This window comes from Staurois parvus, unplaced genomic scaffold (assembly GCF_062004578.1).
Source record: "Staurois parvus isolate SC_StPar_1 unplaced genomic scaffold, SC_StPar_1.0 ptg000440l, whole genome shotgun sequence".
NCBI lineage: Eukaryota > Metazoa > Chordata > Amphibia > Anura > Ranidae > Staurois > Staurois parvus.
This window is the reverse complement of record NW_028318236.1, coordinates 1-22,387: the sequence shown is the minus strand read 5'-3', so window position 1 is coordinate 22,387 and position 22,387 is coordinate 1.

Sequence of the window (22,387 nt, the reverse complement as noted above, 5' to 3'; positions counted from 1 at the left end):
ACGCCTTCAATCTCTTCTTCAGCATTACATATAAACAGGGATTTATTTTTTCAGAGAATAGGTGCACTCAGGGGTGGACTGACAACTCATGGGGCCCCCGGGCAATAGGGGATCATGTATGGAATTTGTTAATGATAACAAGATAAGCATGTATTAGATACCCTCAGAAACAATAGATTCCCCATAGCAACAATAGACCCCACCAGCAACAATAGATCACCCCAGCAATGATAGACCCCCCCAGCAGCAAGAGACACCCCTGCTACAAAATACCCTCTAGTAACAATAGATCCACCACAGCAACAATAGAACCCCACCAGCAGCAATAGATCTCCCAGCAGTCAGCATCAATAGACCCAGCAACAGCAATCAACAATAGACCCTTCCCTCAACAACAGATCCGTCCCAGAAACAAAAGACCTCCCCAACAACAATAGATTCCCCCAGCAAAAATAGATCCCCAGCAGCCAACAACAATATACCCTCTAACACAGCCCACTACATCCTGCCATACATACAGTACATTCAGTGCTGGAGTCGTCAGAACTGCACCCCCCCCCCCCCCAATGTTCCTTTTGAAAAAAAGCCCTGCATATACTTAATATTGTGTGCTTGGCGGGACTTTTTTTCAGCGGTAACACAGGGAAACACAGTTCCAACACCTCCAGCAATAAATGTATGCACTTCTAAGGGGTGCTGGGGTGTACTGGAGGTTCTATTGATGCTGACTGGTGGGGGATCTGTTGTTGCTGGGGGGATCTGTTGTCGCTGGGATGAATCCATCATTGCTTGGTGGGGGGTTGTTGCAGGGGGTCTGTTATTGTTGGGTGATCTAATGTTGCTGGCTGCAGGGGATCTAATTTACTGATTTTCTTGCTATCATTAACAAATTCCATACAAATTAGCACCACAAAATGATACTTGGTTCTGTATTCTCTGGAAGGGGTGGTACTGGGAGGTGGGTGTTACCAAGGATTGATGGTTGGAGGTGGGTAAGGGGCAAAGACAAGAGGTGGCTTGGAAATGGGGAGCACCTGCAGCTATTCTCTGGGATAAAAAGCCTTGGTGGTCTGTGTTGTCGGGGGCCACCCTTGGGGCCCTCTATTATTATCCTACACTGTACTAACTAAAGTAAACACGAAATGGACAGAAAACTATAATGCTAAGCTAGCCGATGGATAGCATTCACCGTTTGGCACCAGATCTTGCAGATTTCAGGTAACAGAAGGCATTTTGAGAGTGCTGCCACAGTCTCTAATTCTAATTCCAGGGAAATGCCTGACCTATTGTCATCTTGATACTTATGGGGATTTAAGGAAGAATGTGCCTAGGCCTATGCACCTAGAGGCTTGGTATTTGTTTATGGTTCTTTGGAAGGTTCTGGTGCCATTGTCAGTAAGGATTATTGTTACTAGAAAGGTACCCTTGGTACCTTCTGTGTAGCAGTTAGTTTAGCAAAGTACTGTGTTCCTCTTTACAGGAATAGAGGAGAAACACCGTCTCTAGTTTGATGTTTTTTTCATATAAGAATCTAGTAGACAGAAGAAAGAGAAAAGGAAAGAGAAGTCACAGAAAGCCATCCTTTCATATTGGAGATGTGAAGACTTGACAAAGGATTCAATAGCTTAATGCTTCAGTACTAAAAATCAAACTTTTCCAGTATTACAGGGGTCAGTGCCTTCCTAGTTGCAGGAGTAGCTAGAAAATAGAAAGTCCTTTTGGACGCATGCTGCTCCCTGCAGCTTTTGGTAACATTGCACCACGTGAACGCGTCTCAGACTATTATACAACTTCCCTGTTTTCACAGCAATTACATTTTGCAATTACTGTCTTAAATTTAATATTCTAATGCATGACTAGAAGGAATTACACTGTCTGATTTACATTTAAAGTTTCAGCACCAGTTTTGAATGTTAAAGTCATCCACAAACCTACACACTACAAAAGGTTGGCTGTGTACTACTTGAGGTGCGGACAGTCTCTGGACTCTTTTCTTTAGTTTAGACTCTCTTCCTATTGTCTAAAAATGTCCTGAGATGACCACATAAGGCAAACATGGAAAATAAACACTCTACAGAGATATTTACCTCAACTGCCTATAGCGTTTTCAGACTTTTTTTTGGCCATTGTCTGCTCCACGCAAATTTATGGAATACAGATTAGGAAGTATCAAGGCATCAGTTGCCTAATATGATATCATTGGGCTATCCTTATGAACTTTTGGCTCATGTGCTATTATATTATTTCGCATCATTTGTATGCTTCAAATGACCATCGAATTCCCAGAGATCAGGTAAATAATGTTTCCTTACTGGCAGGATGTGGCAAACACATTGCTTTTATTTTAGGGGTGTAAATCTCATTTTTTCAATAGGGATACTTTTTAGCACTTCACTACAATGTTTTCAGAGCTTCTAGTAAAATGGAGGCACTGGAACTATAACAAGATGGGCAATTGGTTGTCAGACAGAGAGAAACTGTAATTGCATTTACTAAACAGATAGAATTTATAGTGCAAAACAGAATGGCAAAGAGCATGATACACTACAGAAGAATACAAAAACAGATTATGAGAGCTGTACAAACATGGACTTTTCACAGTAATGTCTCTGTGACTCAATCAGAGTAAAATGTGGCTGCATAGTGTCTGTAAGACTAACAACAGAGAGTCTTACCAAGAATCACTACAGAACACAAACATCCACTTGCAAGTATCCTCATACACAGGGTCTTTCTCAATGAAGTCCAGGGTTGCTCTAGTAACACTTGGCCTGAGGGTACAGGGCCACCCACTGGAGTTACAGTACTCTGGTAACAGTTTAGGATGGACTCCCCACAGTAGCTGGGTTTTCCAAACTAGCTGCAGGCTACTACCTATTAGGCTTCTGTGTGGCTGCCCACAGGCCAGTTCTGACAGTGGAGTTCCTCTCACCTGGCTGCAGATCACTTGCCCAGCAACTTCTGCCTCTACAGGTGTGGCCTCTCTGAGCTCACAAGGGAAGAAAACAGACATTTATCTTACCTGGCTATGATGGAAATGCGGTCAAGGCAACCCGCAACTCATCAGGAACACCTGGATAACCTTAGCCTTAAAATTCATCAGGTTGAGACACAGGTTAGATTTTTTTCAAATTCTGTCTATAGGGTAGCATTAAATAGATTCCATATCCCCCTACCCAGGAGTATACGCAAGGACTGCATGTCCTATAATAAACAACGTTTTAGCCACATTCCAAACAATCTTTATCAGTACACTGATAGAAAACAGCAGAATCACTTAGCATCCTAAAGTGGAACTTTATGGCAAAAATTAAAAATCAGCAAACAGGCAGGCTTTTTAATGTAGAAGAAACATGCTATGTCTCTTCTACATTTAAGTTGCCTACCTGCCTGTCTACCCCTGTACAACGATCTGTGCACATGCAGCTTGTTGCATTAATTCGTCAATGCTAAGCAGGAGCTGATCTCAGCCTGGCCATTGAAACCAGCCAGCAATTGATACCCGAAAGCCAGCTGCCCAGAGATGTCAGCAGCCAGCGGGGAGCTCCGGGACTGAAGGTGAGTATAGTTCTGCTTTAATTAACATCAAGACAGAGCCAAGCAAAAAAGCTAACCTTTCATTTTAGCCCATCATAAACTCCATTAACAGGACCTTAGCAACTAGGGGAATAATCATCCAACGTTTGGTGTTTTAATAACTATCATAGAACATTCCAATTTCCAGGCTTATGTAACTGGAACCCTTAAGCAGATATCCATTGGGGTAATCTATCGTAAAAAAAAAAAAACTTATAGAAAATCAGAATACACATTTCTTGCTAACTATCCCTACCTACAGAGTCAAAAATAAAATGTGTTTCATAAATCCTGAGCTTATAACATTACAACAAGCATAAGAACATATTCACAAGTATCAATTAATTACCTGCATTTTAATTTTAACCACTTCACCTCCAGAGGATTTACCCCCCTTAATGACCAGGCCTCTTTTTGCTACTCAGCGCTGCACTAATTCAACTGATAATTGCGCGGTCATGCAATGCTGCACCCAAATGAAATTTACGTCCTTTTTTTCACACAAATAGAGCTTTCTTTCGGTGGTATTTGATCACCTGTGCGCTTTTTATTTTTCACACTATAAACAAAAAAAGGCCAAAAATTTTGAAGAAAAACAATATTTTTTACTTTCAGCTATAAAAAATATATAGTAAACTCAAGTTGGTTATAAATTTAGGCCAAAATGTATTCTGCTACATGTTTTTGGTAAAAAAAATCCTAATAAGTGTATATTGATTGCTTTGTGTGAAAGTTATAGCGTCTACAAACTATGGTATAGATACTGGAATTTACGCCATTTTTTTGTTATACAGCGCTGCACTAGTTTAATGGACAATTGTGCGGTCATGCAATATGGTACATAAATGAAATTTACATCCTTTTTTTCCCCACAAATTGAGCTTTCTTTCGGTGGTATTTGATCACCTGTGCGGTTTTTATTTTTTGCGCTATAAAAAAAAAGGCTGACAATTTTGAGGGAAAAAAAACAATATTTTGGACTTTTTGCTATAAAACATGTCCAGTAAAAAAAAATTTAAAAATCAAATTTAGTCATAAATTTCTGCCAAAATGCATTCTGCGACATGTCTTTGCTAAAAAAAAAACCAATACGTGTAAATTAATTGGTTTACGTTAAAGTTATAGCGTTTACAAATGGCGGGAAAGATACTGGGATTTTTAGTTTTTTTATACTAATAATGGCGGCGATCAGCGACTTATGGCGGCAATCGATGACTTATGGTGGCGATCAGCAACTTATGGCGGACATTCTGACATTGGGGGGTACTGACTTGGGGTCACTAACATCCCCAGTGACACCAATACAGTGATCAGTGCAAAAAAAAAACACTGACATTGTACTAATGGCACTGGGGAGGAAGGGGTTAAGTTTATTATTAAGGGAAAGTGTTAACTGTGTGAGGGGAGTGTTTTACTAGGGGGCGGGGGTGTGTACTGCAGGGAACACCGCTGATCCGGAGAGAGAAACTCTTCTATCCCGATCAGCGTGTCCTGGAGTTGTCAGGGAACTGACAGAAAGCACAGCTACTACAGCTGTGCTCTCTGTCAGCAATTGCTGCCGATCGCCGGGACATAGCCAGTAACGACCGGCTGTGACCTGGCGACTGACATCCGCGGCTGTGATCGGCGGGACAGTTAGGGCGGAGGTGCAACTCGCGCACGCCCCCTACCTGTTTACAAAACACACATTTTAAAACGTGCTTTTGCCCAGCCGTGCCGCCCTGCCGCCGTATTTCTACAGTAGCTGGGCGGCATGTGGTTAATCACAACTATATTAGGAGGTAATAGAGGTGGGCTAAGCACATTCTATCCTAAGTAAAATAAGCATCTGATATCCATATTTGTATTCATTTTAAAGGTAATCCCATTCTGGATGATCATATACTGGTTACCAGAATATAACCTGTATATTTTTGAAGATACCACTCCTTAGACCTCTGGATTGGTCCGGTAATTTCTGCCCACACCTTCCTTAGTGACCAGAAAATAAATATTGCACCAGCAGTTTGGAGCTCTCCTATGAGCACTGAGCAAACTGTTGGCTCTATATAAATCCTGTATAATAATAATAATAATAATACCATCAATGAAAAACATCAGCCAATGATCTGTATTTGAGAGCCAACACTGATTATTTTTTATACCCGTTCAATGAACTTTACCAGAAAAAGAACCCAGGGCATTTGTTAAGCACTTTTATTATTGATCCCTTTTTTTCTGTTGCATTACTGTCTTTTTTTTTTGTAATATCATAATTTTATAACTCAGTGCGTGTACTGCATGGCTTCTTGAAAAAAGCTAAATATGCTCTTGGCTGCCTAATGAAGATTATGTGTATGTTAACAGAAAATGTACTTTTCAGTATCATTGGCCCACTACATACAGCGTTCTTAAAGCTAAATTTTAAAAAATAGGTACATTTGTCCAGCTTGACTATTGTAGGTATGCACATTCCATACCTGTGTATCCCTGAGGAAGCTGGAAAGCAGTGCAGTAGTCTCTGCTACAACAGTGATCACTACTGTCTTTCAAGTCCCATGCGTAGCATCTGTCCCACTATATAGTAAACATGGGGGGGGGGTTTGCATATTTAGCATGGGTGCCATTCACAGAATGCCTTGCAATCACAAGCTATTGCAGTGGTCATGTGATTAGGAGCCACTGACAGCTCAGTCTCCATGCTGAGACTAAAATGTGGAGTGCGCTTCAAGGCCCAAACACTGATGCACTTTATATACAGCACCTCATAGATTTAGGGTTTACATACACTTTTAGGGTTTATAAAAATAGTAAGACTGAGGTGAATTCCCCACTGGGAAGTAAAAGAATACATATGAGATCTAATGACATATTTTTATTAATAAGGCTTCTCACCTTCTGTCATTTTTTGCGCTTCTAACTCAAGTGGTGGATTGATGTTCTTGTTCAACTTCTGTTTACATTTTTGCTCTTTACTGTAGAAAGTCGCCTAGAATCTCATAATGGTCCTGCTTGAAGAAGTTATTCAAGTTAACTGATATTACCTGAGTGCTTTAAAACGGCTCCAAGTGCTTCTGCATAATTTTATTGAAACACTTTTCCAGCAGATTTGATTCCAGATGGTAGCTGATTCAATTGTTTTGTCCCCAAGGTACATTAAAAGTGCACAGTAGTGATGACTGATCATCTAGTCTGGTCTACCACCATATTTTCCATTCATCCAGGATGGTAAACAGTTGTTTACAACTCTTGTTTAAGCAACTGGTTATGTTCATTTTGGAAAACCGGAGTCTTAGAAAAAACTTAATTAACTTGTTTATGTAAGTATATCCAAAGCCTGTATTAAAATTTTGTTAAAGCACTTTTTAACCAAAGAACTTGTTCTGAACAATTGGATTATAGTGGCAGATAAAAAAAAGTTTCATGGACTGAACTAATTTATTTCTCACTCAAGAACAGCATACAGAAAAAGGGGACGTTAGCTGCATATGGAAGAAAGATGTGTCATCAGTTTAGGAATCGGAAATTTACAGTTAGAGTGGTTAAAATAAATCTAAAACCCCTGTCCCGCAGACACAATAGAGTAGATCTCCCAAAGCAAGGAAAATCAACAAGTGCCCCAAGATTTTCTTCAAGATTGTCTCTCTATTTCTGTTGTGGTTACCACTCAAAATTTTGGATTTAATTTCATGCGGTTAGCAGGACAAATAGAGTGAATCTCCACCACTCGGGTCAAAAATAACAATAAATACTTGACAGGGGTTCTAAAACTTCAATACTGAAAAATATTCAAAATCCCTCCAAAAAAGTTTAAACTTTAGATATGATTTAGGCTCTGCTATGCTAATAATGGCAAAAACAAACATGGCTGTCATGGATGTCCAGAGCTATAATTTCTAAAGACTATCATATCAATAATTTGATTCAGGAACACAGTTTAACTGCCTTTGAGGGCTCAGAAAAGATTTACTTGCTTCCTCTTGCATGGCAACACAGGCCACCACAGCTCTAGGGGTTTTCATTTTCCTTCCTGGACTAAAACTGCAGGACTTGTGAGAGATTGAACCTAAAAGACATTAAGGTTTTTTTCTCAATCTTTTTTTGTATATCACTTTTATGACTTGCTGTAAAAATGTACGTTTTGGTTGTGTGAATTCAGAAATACTGATTGATACATAGGAAAATGTCACATGCTTCCTTATCCTCGGAGGTTGTAGGTTTTGTTTGCTAGCTGCAACAGAAGAGCTGGAGGGGACTAGTGGCAAGGTGATAATCAGTTTGTTGGGGACCCTACGGCAAGAAACTGTTTGACATGATTGTGCAAGGTGACAGCATCTTTTAAAGGTTTGTTTCTTCAAAGTCCTATATTAATCAAACACACTGTTTCAATCTATGTAAATGTCCTAAATGTTCTAGCAAAGAGTAAAGTCTTCCTTGGTTACTCACAGATTTCCTGGTCTTTGCAGATTTGTGTCTGCATATCAAACACTGCTTGGACACTATGCTCTGTCACCATGCTAGGTTTCTCTAAAAGTTATTTGCAGCCATCAATTATACATGTCCATAACTAAATGTTTGGGGTGCAAGAAGGTCAACCAACCCAAACAAATGCAAATGTAGCAGATACGATTTTTAACAAAGTATTTGCTTTAAAATGTGTTAATTCTTAAAGTAGTATTAAACCCCAAGCCAAAAATATAATATATTGCAGCTTACCAATTACTAATTGTGGTGGCTGTGTTGGTTTTCTTTTCTAGGCTTTTTTTCTTTGTGTTTTCACCTGTTGATCTGGCCAGTAGCATACCTCCTGTATTAGACTGCCCCCATTCTGGATGAAGGAGCACAGGGACACCTTTGGACAGCAGCATTCAGCCAGGGGGGGAAGGAAGAGTTAGCTGTGCTAGCAGATTTAATGGCATTAACAAATGGAGACCGATCCCTAGAAAATACATAAGCAGTTACAGCAAATAGTTTTATTTTTCATTTCGGGATAAAAGGTTTACATAAGTAAATTAACCACTTTACAACCATGCTATAGCTGAATGACGGCTACAGCGCGGTTGTCCAGTTCTGGGAGGGTGTCATCACTGACAGCGACATGCACCCGGCGCTGTCAGCTGACACAGCTGATTACATGACTAGGAAAAAGGCCAATCACAGCGTCCGTTTACCACGTAATCAGCGATGTCCAATGACACAGCAAATCACAAAGTAAATACAGTTGCCAGTTATCTGTGACAGCGTGAGGAAAGCACTGCTGATAACTGGCAAATGTCACATAGGACACAAGCATTGGTCATCAGTGCCACCCATCAGTGCCGCCCATCAGTGCCACCCAGCAGTGCCACCCAGCAGTGTCACCCAGCAGTACTGCCAGTCAGTGCTGTCAGTCAGTGCTGTCAGTTAGTGCCACCCATCAGTGCCCATAAGTGTCATCCATCAGTACCCATCAGTGTCATCTGTCAGTGCCCACCATTGCTGCATATCAGTGTAGCATTATCAGTGCCTTCTCATCATTGCCCACCTATGACACCTCATCAGTGCAGCCTATCAGTGCCCATCAGTACTGCCTATCCGTGCCACCTCATCAGTGCCCATCAGCGCTGCCTATTAGTGCCCATCAGTGCTGCCAATCAGTGCAGCATCATCAAAGCACATCAGTGAAGGAGAAAAATTACCTGTTTGCAAAATTTTATAATAGAAACAAAGGAAAAAAATATATATAGTTTAAATTTTTTGCGCTTTTTTTGTTTATAGTGCAAAAAAAAACCCTCAGTGGCGATTAAATACCACCAAAAGAAAGCTCTATCTGTGTGAAATAGATTATAAAAAGTTTCATATGGGTGCAATGTTATATGACCGCTCAATTGTCATTCAAAGTGCAACAGTGCTGAAAGCTGAAAATTGACCTGAGAACGAAGGGGGTAAAAGTGCTCGGTATGCAAGTGGTTAAAGCTGATCATTGTAAGCCCCCTTCCTGTGCCAAATGGTATGTCTCACCCCTCTAACTCAGGGGTGGGCAACTGTGGCCCTCCAGCTGTTGGTGAACTACAAGTCCTATCATGCCTCTGCCTTTGGGAGTCATGCTTGTAACTGTCAGTTTTGCAATGCCTCATGGGACTTTTAGTTCTACAACAGCTGGAGGGCCACAGTTGCCCACCCCTTCTCTGATACATCTGCAAGAGAGCTTGTTATTTATTTAAAACAACAGATTTACTGTCAGGATCACCAGGTGAAAATAAAAGAAAGAAAGCCTAAAAAGAAAATGAAAGCAGCCATCTGCAAAATAATAAATGTTTGCTTGTGGGTTTGATACCACTTTAAGATTTTTGATACTGAAGGATCAGCTAGAGTCCAGAAAACTCAGGGGTCAATAGCCAGTCAATGCAAAGTAAAACCTGATTATCATTTATTATTAGAAACATGGTAGGATATCTGTCAACAAGTCACCCAGATTACATTTGGAGCAAAGAAATGGAGATACACTGCTGTTTTATATAAATATGCATACACATAGAGAAACTGATTATTACCATGTAAATGAGATACAGCAGGATTTGACAAGTAACATACAGTAAGTTCACCCAGACACATAAACGAGGTTAACACTACCCTTTCTAATCATACTATACATTCCTAAGCAGCTATTTTTGACCTGTGGAGTCTGATATTGAAAAAATTAGCTAAGTAAGTAAGATTAGTATATCTGAAGTCAACATTTTTTTCTCTTGTTTGGACAGAGTAGGGAACAGCTGAAACTCCTGTCATGTTTTTTTCTGTGTTGCCTGTATCTTTTATTTCTGGTTCCATTGACATTACAGAAAGTGAGAGTAAATCTCTCCTAAATAAAGGAAGTCTCCTCATAGACGGTTGTCTCCAGAACAAGTGTATCCAATGAAAGATTCCCCTTCTGTTTCTGTTTCGGTGACAACTCAAAGTTGTGTTCTTTCCCCATTTTTAGTACTTTTAACAATGGTAACTAGGATACGTAAAGAGGATGAATCTCCCCAATGGGGGCACTGGTAGCTATTAAAACCTGACCAAGGTTCTAAACCTTCCACACACTATGCTAAACTGAAAAGAACAGCTTTATCTTTAGATACTCCTTAAATCAAGCTTGTTGATTGCTATGGCAGAAAGATGTTTTACAAGCAGCACAGTTTTTATACATTAGACCCATAAAGACTGTGACTGGTACTGAATTTTACTTTTTAGATATAGTGACAACAGCAGCTGGTGCACCATACAGTTGGGTTAGATAGAGACTGGAGGTCCACAGAAACAACGTTAAGGACAACCTGATGGCCAAACTAACCCCCTTCTGTTAGTACTATAAAGCATACATTCCCACAATTTTGGATGTATAGTATATCAGGATGCTTAACTGTTCAGTTGGCACACTAACATTTGAATGTGAAATCAGCTGTGGACAATAAAAACACCAATGTCACAGCTTGTGTATATTGCCAAGATAATGTCGAGGAGTGGCAGATTATATCGAGGAGGATAAACAGATGCTATACTCACCACCCATCCAGTAATGGTGCGTCCATGAGCTGCCTCACCAGCACCATCTTAATTAGCTGTGCCGGCATGACGTAACTCCTATGCATGTGCATTGTCAAAAAGATTGTAAACAGACAGGTAAGAATAATTTATTTTAGAACAGACCTCAATATACTTACAGTAATGAGTCTTCTGTAGTATCTTTATTTTATCCAGTCAAATCCTTAGGCTGCCTTGATAGCTTCATCCAGTTGGGCATGCCTAGTACTGAATTTGTGGACGTCTACCATATGGCATCCATATAAAATATTCGGAATGCTATAGAGCAACCTCTTCTTTTGCCAGAGCAGAGTAATAGGTATAACCTAGCATCCAGCCTAGAATGGTAAGATGGAGACAACAGCTTAGCCATTGTCCAAAAAGTTAAAATATGCATAGCAGAAAAGTCTGTTTAGACTGCATGTTTTGAAGGGAAAAAGATTGTGTTTAAAACTGCCTGTGAAGCAAATTATCAGGGCACCCCTATATTAAATATTCAAGGAATAAAAATATTCACTTGGCAATTTACTGTCACTTACTGGCCTTGCTGATGCAGATGGATTTCCACATCTAGCAATGGGAAGTAAGTGCCGCTCATTTCAGGAGCATACAACCGATACTTTGTTCCTTTTAATCATGACAACTATTATGGATAGGTGAATAGACTGGCCAGTAAACCTCAAGCTATGTTCAAAAATGCAGCTTGCACATCCTTGTCATGGATCAGCACAATTTCCATAAAGCTGCAGTCACTGACCCAACCAGGTATCTATTTCCACTTGTCATTTCTTACCAGTGGAAGACGCTTAAAAATCTAAACTCCTAAAGGAAAGGTAGAATTTCTCAATGTAATGTAGCATTTCAGTTTTTATCGTATCATTGTATTCACATGTGCTAGTTTTTATTTTATCTGCTTCAAACGTAGCAGCAAAGCACTGAAAAGCTAAACTGAAGCTCATAGTTTTATGGGATTTTCAGGGAGGTGATCCTGAAAACTGGACAAATATCACATCCAGTCTCCTGTACTGGACAGTTTTTCATTGGCATCCACAAGTTTGGTTGATATGCAAAATATAAAAACCACAACAAAGAGCCCTTGCAAAGGCCAAGTCTCATCCTACTCTAAACCGTTAAATTCCTCAGGACCCTGTCACCTGGAAGATGTTCAGTTGTGATTCATTGTATGGAAATAAAAGTCCTGTGATAAAAATTGCACACTCACCACCTTGATGTTGAAATGTAAATCTAAGAGCCAAAGAAACATTGTAAAGCATTTAACACACAGTTGCTTAGTCGTGGAGTTTAAGTACTTTGGTTCTTGGGCAATACAATAAAAAAACCACTGAGGAGTGGTGAAGTGTGTACAAGTACAAGTGCTGACTTACTGTCAAGTATGCAGTAGACTTCTTGTGTCATTTAAAAGATAATATTTTGCAATATGAAGTCTTGCACCATTTTCAGGTGCAAAAAATATATAAACATTGAGCTGACATATTTCTATGACCCCTCTCATAACTGTATAAAAAGAGTTAGAAGTGTGTTGTAAATCTGGTCAAATTCATACAAATCAATTTAAAGGTTTGCTCCTGTTATGGGATGTCTCTCCTGTTTTTTTCATATCACCTGTTGACTTGTATCTGGCTTCCATTTGTGCCTCCTTCTCTCTCTCTTTTGTCTGTTTTCTTGGCTATTTGAGGACTACACCCATGCCACGAAGTAGTGGTGTGTTATCTGAGATTAGTCTGACAGTTTCCATCAATTTGGACCTCCCAGTCCATATCTATTTCTGTTTTGGTGTCACCTTTATCCTTTTTTATTCCTGGCCAAACTTGCATTGGTTTCAGGATCTAATCATATTATCTAAATTATTGCTGCCCTGATCATAATTGGGACTGGACCCATTTATAAAGCAGTGCTTTGGCCTTATTGTGACAAAAGTATTGCTTAGCATAAAAAGTTTAGCGCACCTATAAAACACAGCAGAGGAGGTGAAACCACATCCATTTAAAAGAACAGGGGAAAAAGTGCTGGAAGGAGAGTCCTCAAAATATGATCTATCAGAGTAATGTGCCCAGAATCAAGTGCTCTCTATAGCGCTATGCAGACTCCATGCCATGTCCTGCATTTTATGAATTCCTTGTAAATTGAAGCTACAGGGTGGAGTAACATTGTGGTGTCATGCATAGAATGGTATCCCTTCTCCATTGTAATATAAGTCATAGTTCCATAGCTAAATCAAGTTTCCAGAGGGCTAAGAGTGCTAATTTGATTCAAACACAGTCTTTGATGATCCAAACCAAAAGAATCTGGCTGTGTATGGGAGCAGCTTCTTCCTTAAAGTACACAGAGTTTTACTATGCCATTAGAAATCTTTGTACAAAGGGAACTGATCCTTCCTTTCTCTATGGAGAGAATGGATGGGAGGTGTTAATTTCACTTGCGTTGCTTCTGTTTATTGGTACACCGCATTAGGTCCCGACGGGGTTGAGATCAAACAGATGTTCTTGTTGAGACATTTGCCCTTCCATGGGTACCCTAAAAGAGATTATAAACAAATGCATTGTTTAATGGACCATGTAACCTAACAAATAGAAGCAGTGTATGTTTGTAGAATTCTAATGTAAATTTAATGGTGTATATTTAATCACTAATATGGTTTACAGCAAAGATGAATTTTACGTTCTAAAAATTTAAAGAGCTAACAGTTGCAGCTCCAACATAAATAGCCAAAGTAATAAAAAGGCATAATTTCAGCACTTAGAAAATATACAATTCTAAAAGACATAATTTTCAGCACTTGGGAAAAAAAACACAGAATGTTCACATTGAGAAATGCAGTAAGCTCAAATTTTAGTTGGACTAAAAGTCAAGCATGCCGCATGTCACAATTTGAATATTTTCCAAGCATGTATAATTACTACTTATTCCAGTTGGGGATTTGAATAAAAACAATATTTCAAAATGTGCTCAGCATCATGGGGTAATGATGTGTGCTGAAAAATGTCTCCTGCTTCTTGGTTTGTTCAGTTATCCTGTTAAGCTTTTCTGGGATAATTTGTGACAAGGAGAACGTTTCAGAGTTGTTTTATTCTGGGAACAAAGATAACTGTAGTTAAACATTTTGCAGTGTTTAGTACTGATGATGATAAAGCTAAAGCTAATTCACTGTGTATCATAAACAATTGCCTTTAATAGAATACTTTTTTTATCCTTTGTTGCAGCTCTGTGCTGATAATCTCTAGCATTCTCTCCCTGTCTACATGCACTCTGGATCTAGCTGCAAGATTTCTTAAGGCGACAACAGTGTGTAGCACAAAGGGCAAGGCCTAAAGTAGTCTCCCCCACAACTGGGATTCTTGCCACCACCTTTGTGGCCTTCCTGGTTGTGGGTGACTTGAGGCCATATAGCACAACCACTTCTCTCACTTAAAACACTATTTCACTTACATTATTCAGGGGTAATAGCCAAATACTAAGGTACTGGATCCATGGGCTAGTTCTACCCTTTCTCAGGACAACCAGGCACAAACCATAGGATGTTTTACACAGTTCCCCCGTACACTTACAGAGACTTAGTGATGCACATGACGTCCCTCACTAGACCAGGCCAGGAGTAGGATTCTCAGCATTCTCTTTCCCACAAATGGTTATGGGATGGACAGTGGCTAATCCAGCCCTCACCAGCAGCAGAGTCCTCAAGGGTGCACACACCCTTAACACTGAAGATTTTGCTCACTTCCATCCCAGCTCCACAACCAGTTATGGAATGTCAGGTCAGATCATCTTATAGTTTGTTTTATTTGTAGAAAAGATTATTTACAAAGTCCTTATATTTGCTGAAAGTCAAAGCATCTACTTTATAATAAATAATTCCAAAGTAACAGACAGTTATCATGCCTTAGATAAACTGCTCACCACTAGTCAGGTACTCGGCAACGTCCCATAACAAGATACTTTACTCTTCTCTTCCAGTATTGGGGAATTTACTAGGTACATCCTAAGGGTGTGTGTGCTCTTGGGGAACATTACTTCTTTCTTCCTTACACATTCACACCACTGCAGGACCAACTTCCCAACTCCAATCTCTAACTGACAGACCCCATCTTCTAAATATATCTCCAACTGGTGGGCAGGGTTAGATAACCCGACTGGAAGAAAGGAACCCAAAACTGCACTAACATCCCATTACAAGTGGACCCTACCTATGCAATATGTACTGTATTAAAACTGCCACCAAACCATATTGAAGCCTATAAGAGTTGAATCTTGCTATTTATTTTTGCCTTTATTCAAGGCTAACTTGCAAGCTTTTCTTAAAAGGATCTTTACTAACTGGGTACTGCCACATGGGACACAAAACAATGCAAAAATGCTGTTCAGCAGGGAGAGGGTCTTTTAATTCCCTGTTAACCAGTCACTCGCCACATCTCCATATGTGAGGGGCAGTAGCAGCTTATTTTCTTTAGGCCTTACACTCTTTACCCCAGCATCCAACAAGTTCAGGAATACCTCCTGGGAGGGAAAATCAATGCATCCTTCTTGGCCATAGGTCTGGGAGAGAGAAAGATCTTCTATGTTGATATCCTCACAGGGACGGAGCCCATGGTGTGAGGAGAGAAAGAATAGGAAATGCCAGAGATATTTAACAGTTTTCCCAACTCCCCAAACTTGCTGATTGGCTAGGTCATCAAATATCTATAACACAGAATAATACTTGTCTAGTGCACAATGCTGGTGCACTACGTGGCAGAGAATATGCACTCAATGCTTGGAGATCACTATTGAGGTATAGATAGAATGACTGCCCCCCCCCCCCCCCCCCCCCCCCCACACACACACACACACACACACACACACACACTGCTTGCTACAGAATTACCAAAGTAGGAAATAAGAAATTTTGTAAAAATACTACGTCCTCCCATTCAAACATCTTTTTAAAAAGGTTAGATCAATTCAAAGTTCAGAATAAATGTATCTCTTCATCCTGCCAGCAGGTCTAATATTTTTCAATAGAACAAGCTGGGCAGCAAAAGCGACTGCTAAAAAGTTAGACAAACCATTTAACAGTGAAAAGCTGGACCAGTGTAACTATCCAATAAAATCCATACCAGGAGGTAACAACTATATTAATGTAGGAAATTACATATATATATATATATATATATATATATATATATATACAGTTGTGTTCAAAATAATAGCAGTGTGTTGAAAAAAGTGAATAAAGCTCAAAATCCTTCTAATAGCTTTTATTTCCATACACACAAATGCATTGGGAACACTACACATTCTATTCCACATCAAAACATGAAGAAAAATAGATCAAATTTGTGTTGTTCCTCTAAAAAAATTGAAGAAAAGTGAATATTAGACTGTTCAAAAAAATAGCATTGTTTGTATTCTTCTTTACAAACTCAAACATTCACTATATAAACTGAAAAATGTTTGAAGATTTTGCTTTCCTTTGAATCACTTAATTAATATTTAGTTGTATAAGCACTGTTTCTGAGAACTGCTGTACATCTGTGTTGCATGGAGTCAACCAACTTCTGGCACCTGTGAACAGCTATTCCAGCCCAGGATGATTGGACAACATTCCACAGTTCTTCTCTATATCTTGGTTTTGCCTCAGAAACTGCATTTTTGATGTCACCCCACAAGTTTTCTATTGGATTAAGATCCGGGGATTGGGCTGGCCACTCCATAACGTCAATCTTGTTGGTCTGGAACCAAGATGTTGCACGTTTACTGGTGTGTTTGGGATCGTTGTCTTGTTGGAACATCCATTTCAAGGCATTTCCTCTTCAGCATAAGGCAGCATGACCTCTTCAAGTATTCTGATGTATTCAAACTGATCCATGATCCCTGGTATGCGATAAATAGGCCCAACACCGTAGTATGAGAAACATCCCCATATCATGATGCTTGCACAACCATGCTTCACTGTCTTCACAGTGTACTGTGGCTTGAATTCAGTGTTTGGGGGTTGTCTGACAAACTGTCTTCGGCCACTAGACCCAAAAAGAACAATCTTACTTTCATCAGTCCACAAAATGTTGCGCCATTTCTCTTTAGGCCAGTCAATGTGCTCTTTGGCAAATTGTAACTTCTTCAGCACATCTTTTTTTCAACAGTGGGACTTTGCGGGGGCTTTTTGCAGATAGCTTGGCTTCACATAGGCGTTTTATAATTGTAACAGTACTCACAGGTAACTTTAGACCTTCTTTTATCTTCTTGGAGCTGATTGTTGGCTGTGTCCTTGCCATTTTGGCTATTCTTCTATCCATTTGAATGGTAGTTTTTTGCTTTCTTCCACGTCTTTCAGGTTTTGGTTGCCATTTTAAAGCATTTACGATCATTTTAGCTGAGCAGCCTATCATTTTCTGCACTTCTTTATATGTTTTCCCCTCTCCAATCAATTTTTTAATCAAGGTATGCTGTTCTTCTGAACAATGTCTGGAATGAACCATTTTCCTCAGAATTTCAGAGAGAAATGCACTGTAACCAGCATGTACAACATTTGCTGCCTTCCTTCCTTAAATAAGGGCAATAATTGCCACCTGTTTTTCAAAGAATGAATGACCTCACTAATAGAACTCCACACTGCTATTATTTTGAACATGCCCCTTTCAATTAGTGATTCAGTTACACAGAATCAGCAGCATGCATGTCATGACTGTTGGGTCTGTTGGATTTCTATTACTCTACTACACCTGCTAGTAAATGATTTGCCATGTAGAAATATCATTTCTACCAAAAACAGTGATTGATCAGGTTAGTGATGTCTGACTGCTATTATTTTGAACACAACTGTGTATATATATATATATTTTTATAAAAATACAATCACTTTTCATGTCACTATGCACTGTTTGTTCTGTAACAGAAAGTATAAACTATTTATGGCTTCAGTTACAAAATAAGCCTTGATCCAATAATTACATAGCAATTGCTAAGCTGTTTTCTTTTGGTGAATTGGCTTACCAGATAGCAATGATTTAATTAATTTGCAATTTTCTCAGTTATAAACATGATGTGTAGCTTAGCAATGGAGAAGACTAACTTATAATATTATGTAGGATTAGGCTGTGTTACACTAGTGAGTGGGAGTTAAAGAAGATTAGCATGTAAAGTTCTAATATGGTGGAGTCATCGTGTGCCCTGGGAAAATTCAGATATCAGGTCGTTAAGTTCATACTTCCCGAGGAGATTAATCAGGCAATGGATTAAAAATTGCAGCAATGAGTCATGAATTAAGTGTTCTGATTAAGAGCATTGTTCTTGCTGCTATAACTCAATGTATTTTAATTCCTACCTTCCCTTATTAACACATGGATAGGTGAGAAGAGAAGAAGCTTGTTTAGATGAATTGCAGATGTTCTCAACTTTGATAATTTTTTTCAAAGCAGCAAAAACGTCTTCCAATCAAAGGAACTGTATAGGGCAGGAAGGCCTTAGTGTTTGATCAAACTGATTGTGGGTAAAGGTTATAAAGTATATGAAACTTACAAATGGAGGATGTTATAAGAGACCTGCTTGATTTTCTGATTCTGCTCTCTTCAAAGCTGAACTTCAGGTAAACCGTCCTAAGGTTTACACAGCTCTTCCCTACAGAACAGCCCTGTCTAGCAGGGGAGACAACCCAAACATTCTCTTCTGTTCCAATTTCACTTACAGGTAGGGGCGTATTTATGGTAAATAGCAAGCACTGAAATTGTGCCCCTGAACAAGCATGTGACACCTTACTTCTTACATATCCAGACACATACATACTCACTAAATTTGCTTGGCCTGTAAGTTTGGTGCAGAATAAAGAATGTATAGCATGGTATACAAAATGATACAGTGTGGAATATAACACGTACAACAAAGTGTATAAAATGTGGTGGTGCAAAATAGGGAGCATACAGCATGGTGTATGGAATGAGATGGTGAGGGATGGAGCATGCACAAGCTTGGAATATGGAATGAGGCAGTGTGGAATAACCAACGCACAAACTTGGTATACAAACTGGGTGTAGAATAGGGAATGTACATCATGGCATACAGTATGGAATGAGGTAGGAGTGGAATAGGGAAAGTACAGCACGGCATATGGAATGAAATTGAAAACAATAGGGAATGTACAGCATGGCATATGGGATGAGGCGGTATGGAACTGGGAACATACAGCATGGCATACAGAATGAGGTGATGTAGAATAGGGAATAACCTAAAATGGTGTAGCGCTAACACATCATACTTAAATACATAAATTATATATAATACATAATTATATATATATGTTTATATCCCCAAATGAGGGATCAAAAAGTCCAAAAAACTGGAGTGTATACTAAAGTGAATCCCCCACCAGGTTGATAATTAACCTACCAAAAAGTGATAAGTGCTATAATAAACAAATACACTTGACCATATATATCCATCCACATAGATGAAAGTGAAAAAATAATTCTCATAAGAAACTTAATAAGTCCACATTAAAATGTCCAATTTGAAGAAATATTATATGATCATATACACCAAGGGCGGACTGACAACTCATGGAGCCCCCGGGCATTAGGGGATCATGGGGCCCCTGTGTCCTTGCCCAAACTCAAAAAAGCCTATGAAAAAGGTACCAGGAGCATCTCATGGGGCCCCCTACTGACCCCGGGCCCCGGGCAGTGCCCGAATTTCCAAATGGTCAGTACGCCCCTGGTATACACGTGATCCACAGATGAAAATCATGCAGGTGATGAAGTGAATAAGTGATCACAGCAATAGTGAAAAATCCTCAAATGGCCAAAATGCCCCCTCACCTCCTTACAGTGACCACAAGGGCCAGCTTGCTTTTAGAATCACACCATGATCTTTACAGCTAATAATTCTTTACAGGATAATAACCGCAAGGGATCCCATCAATGGTGGCACTTACTCCTCTCAGGTCCCCTCCAGATACAGGTATCCGCAATACCGCTCACTCTCCCATAAAGGATCCTTTTACGTAAGTGCAACAGATATCAGAGAGCAATAGCCAATACAAGCAAACAAGTCTTCCCAAATAGGGGGAGCTGTGGCTGAAGATGGACCACCAAACATCTCTCTGTGGGATCCCTGGGGAAGCTGGAAATCACTGTAGTAGGCACTACTAATACAGTGATCACTGTTGTCTTCTGTGTCCCGTACTTAGCAGGTACCCTCAAAAGGTTAATTATCCCCCTGGTAGGGGATTCACTTTAGTATATACTCTAGTTTTTTGGACCTTTTGATCCCTCATTTGGAGATAGGGGGTTTGTGGTTTTGTGTATTTGTGTTTTCACTCATACAGGATTTTTCCTGATTTTCCACTTTTCACTGCATATATTCTCACCATTGGATCCTGTAAGGATTATATAACTATAGACCTTGTTATTTATGATTTATGTACATATATATATAATTTTTATGTATTTAAGTATGATGTGTTAGCGTTACACCATTTTATGTTATTTTGTATTTACACCTATTAGGTTTAGGATTTGGTGTGAGCAGCTTAGGTTGAGGGATCATCCATTGCAGCGCAGGAGGATTTATTATTATCTCCATTTGATGTAGAATAGGGATTGTGCAGCATGGCATACAGAATGAGGTGGTGCAGCTTAGGGAATGTACAGCATGTGGCATATGGAATGAGGTGTGGAATAGGGAAAATACAGCATAGTATATGGAATGAAGTGGAGTGGAATAGGGAATGTACAGCATGGAATAATGAATGAATTGGTGCGGAATAGATAAAACACAGAATGGCATATGGAATAAGGTGATGCAGAATAGGGAATGTACAGCATAGTATATGGAAAAAGACAGAGCGGAATAAGCAACGTACAGCAAGGTATATATGATGGGGTGGTGCAAAAAAGGTTATATACAGCATGGCGTATGGAATGAGGCAGTGTGGAAAAGGAAATGCACATGATTGGTATACAGAATTAGGTGGTGTGGAATAGAAAACATACAGCATGGCATATGGAATGGGGTGGTATGGAAAAAGGAACACACAGGATGGCATAAAGAATGAGTGGGTGCGGATTAGGGAACATACAGCATGGTATATGGAATGAGGTGGAATGGAACTGGAATGTACAGCAAGGCATAAGGAGTGTACTAGCAGAGATATTTTTGTACCTTAAAGTGTTACTAAACCCAGGGCCCTGCATTCACTATACCTGGTCTCCCATAGTACACAGAACATGGAAGTGCAATTATTTAGTAAATATAAACTGCTAAATACCTTTTCTCATCAGCAGTTACAGCAGTCTTGTGGCTTATATCTGTGTCCAGCCCAGCACTAGCTAAAGCTTGTAGGAGGAGTTTTCTTTCTGCTCTAGTAGGATGGAAATCCCCTGACCCTCTGTCTGGACAGTGCTGATTGGCCTTGTGCTGATCACATGCACTTTCCCAAGAAATAAAAAACCTATCTAGCAATATACACCAAACTGAGCATGTGCATGCCTACGGTTCAGTCTGAAGATAAGTGGTGGTCGCTTGAAAAAGGGGAGGAACAGAGAAGAAAGGATCAAACAGCCTTTTTACACAATGCAGATGATTAACCCCTTAGGTTCCACAGTGAGTATAACAAGCATGCTGTACTGCATATACAGACTGATTTTACTGTTGTGGGTTTAGTAACACTTTAATGGAATTATCCCAGCCTTATTTAGACCTCCATCAGCTCAGGCACATGTGGATTGCGGTGAAACTAAAGTTGATCGGTCCCCTGGTTCCAGGGATGAGGAGAGGTTTTTGCATTTTTAGTTAAGTTGTGCTCCATTCAAATCTCTCATCACTTAATGCCAGTCTGCATCGGCAGGTGAGCTGCTGTCACTTGTAGACAAGCAGCCAGGGCAGATGAATGCTTACACTACTCACTTCCTGTAATGGGCTGTACATTAGAGAATGTCATCAGTCAAAGGGAGGTGAGTAGGGTAACTTCCTCTTCCCCACCTCTCTGTTTACATGTGACAGCAATGATCAGCTTATTCATATGCAAATCCCCCTGTAGCCCATTCACATGACATGCTGAGGGAAACTGCTCCTTGGCATCAGCCAAGGGAAGGACTTCCTGCTGCCTCTGTATCTATCTATTCCACCATTCCCCCAGTGAGTGAGCTTAAGAGGGGGAAGGGGGCTGTACTGGAGGGAGGATGTCTATACTGCAGGATGCAGTTCTGTATCAGAGGAGGAGGGTCTCTGTATTGGTGGATGAGGGTAGGGGCTTTACTGGAGGGAAGAGTTCTGTACTGAAGGGGAAACTCTATATTGG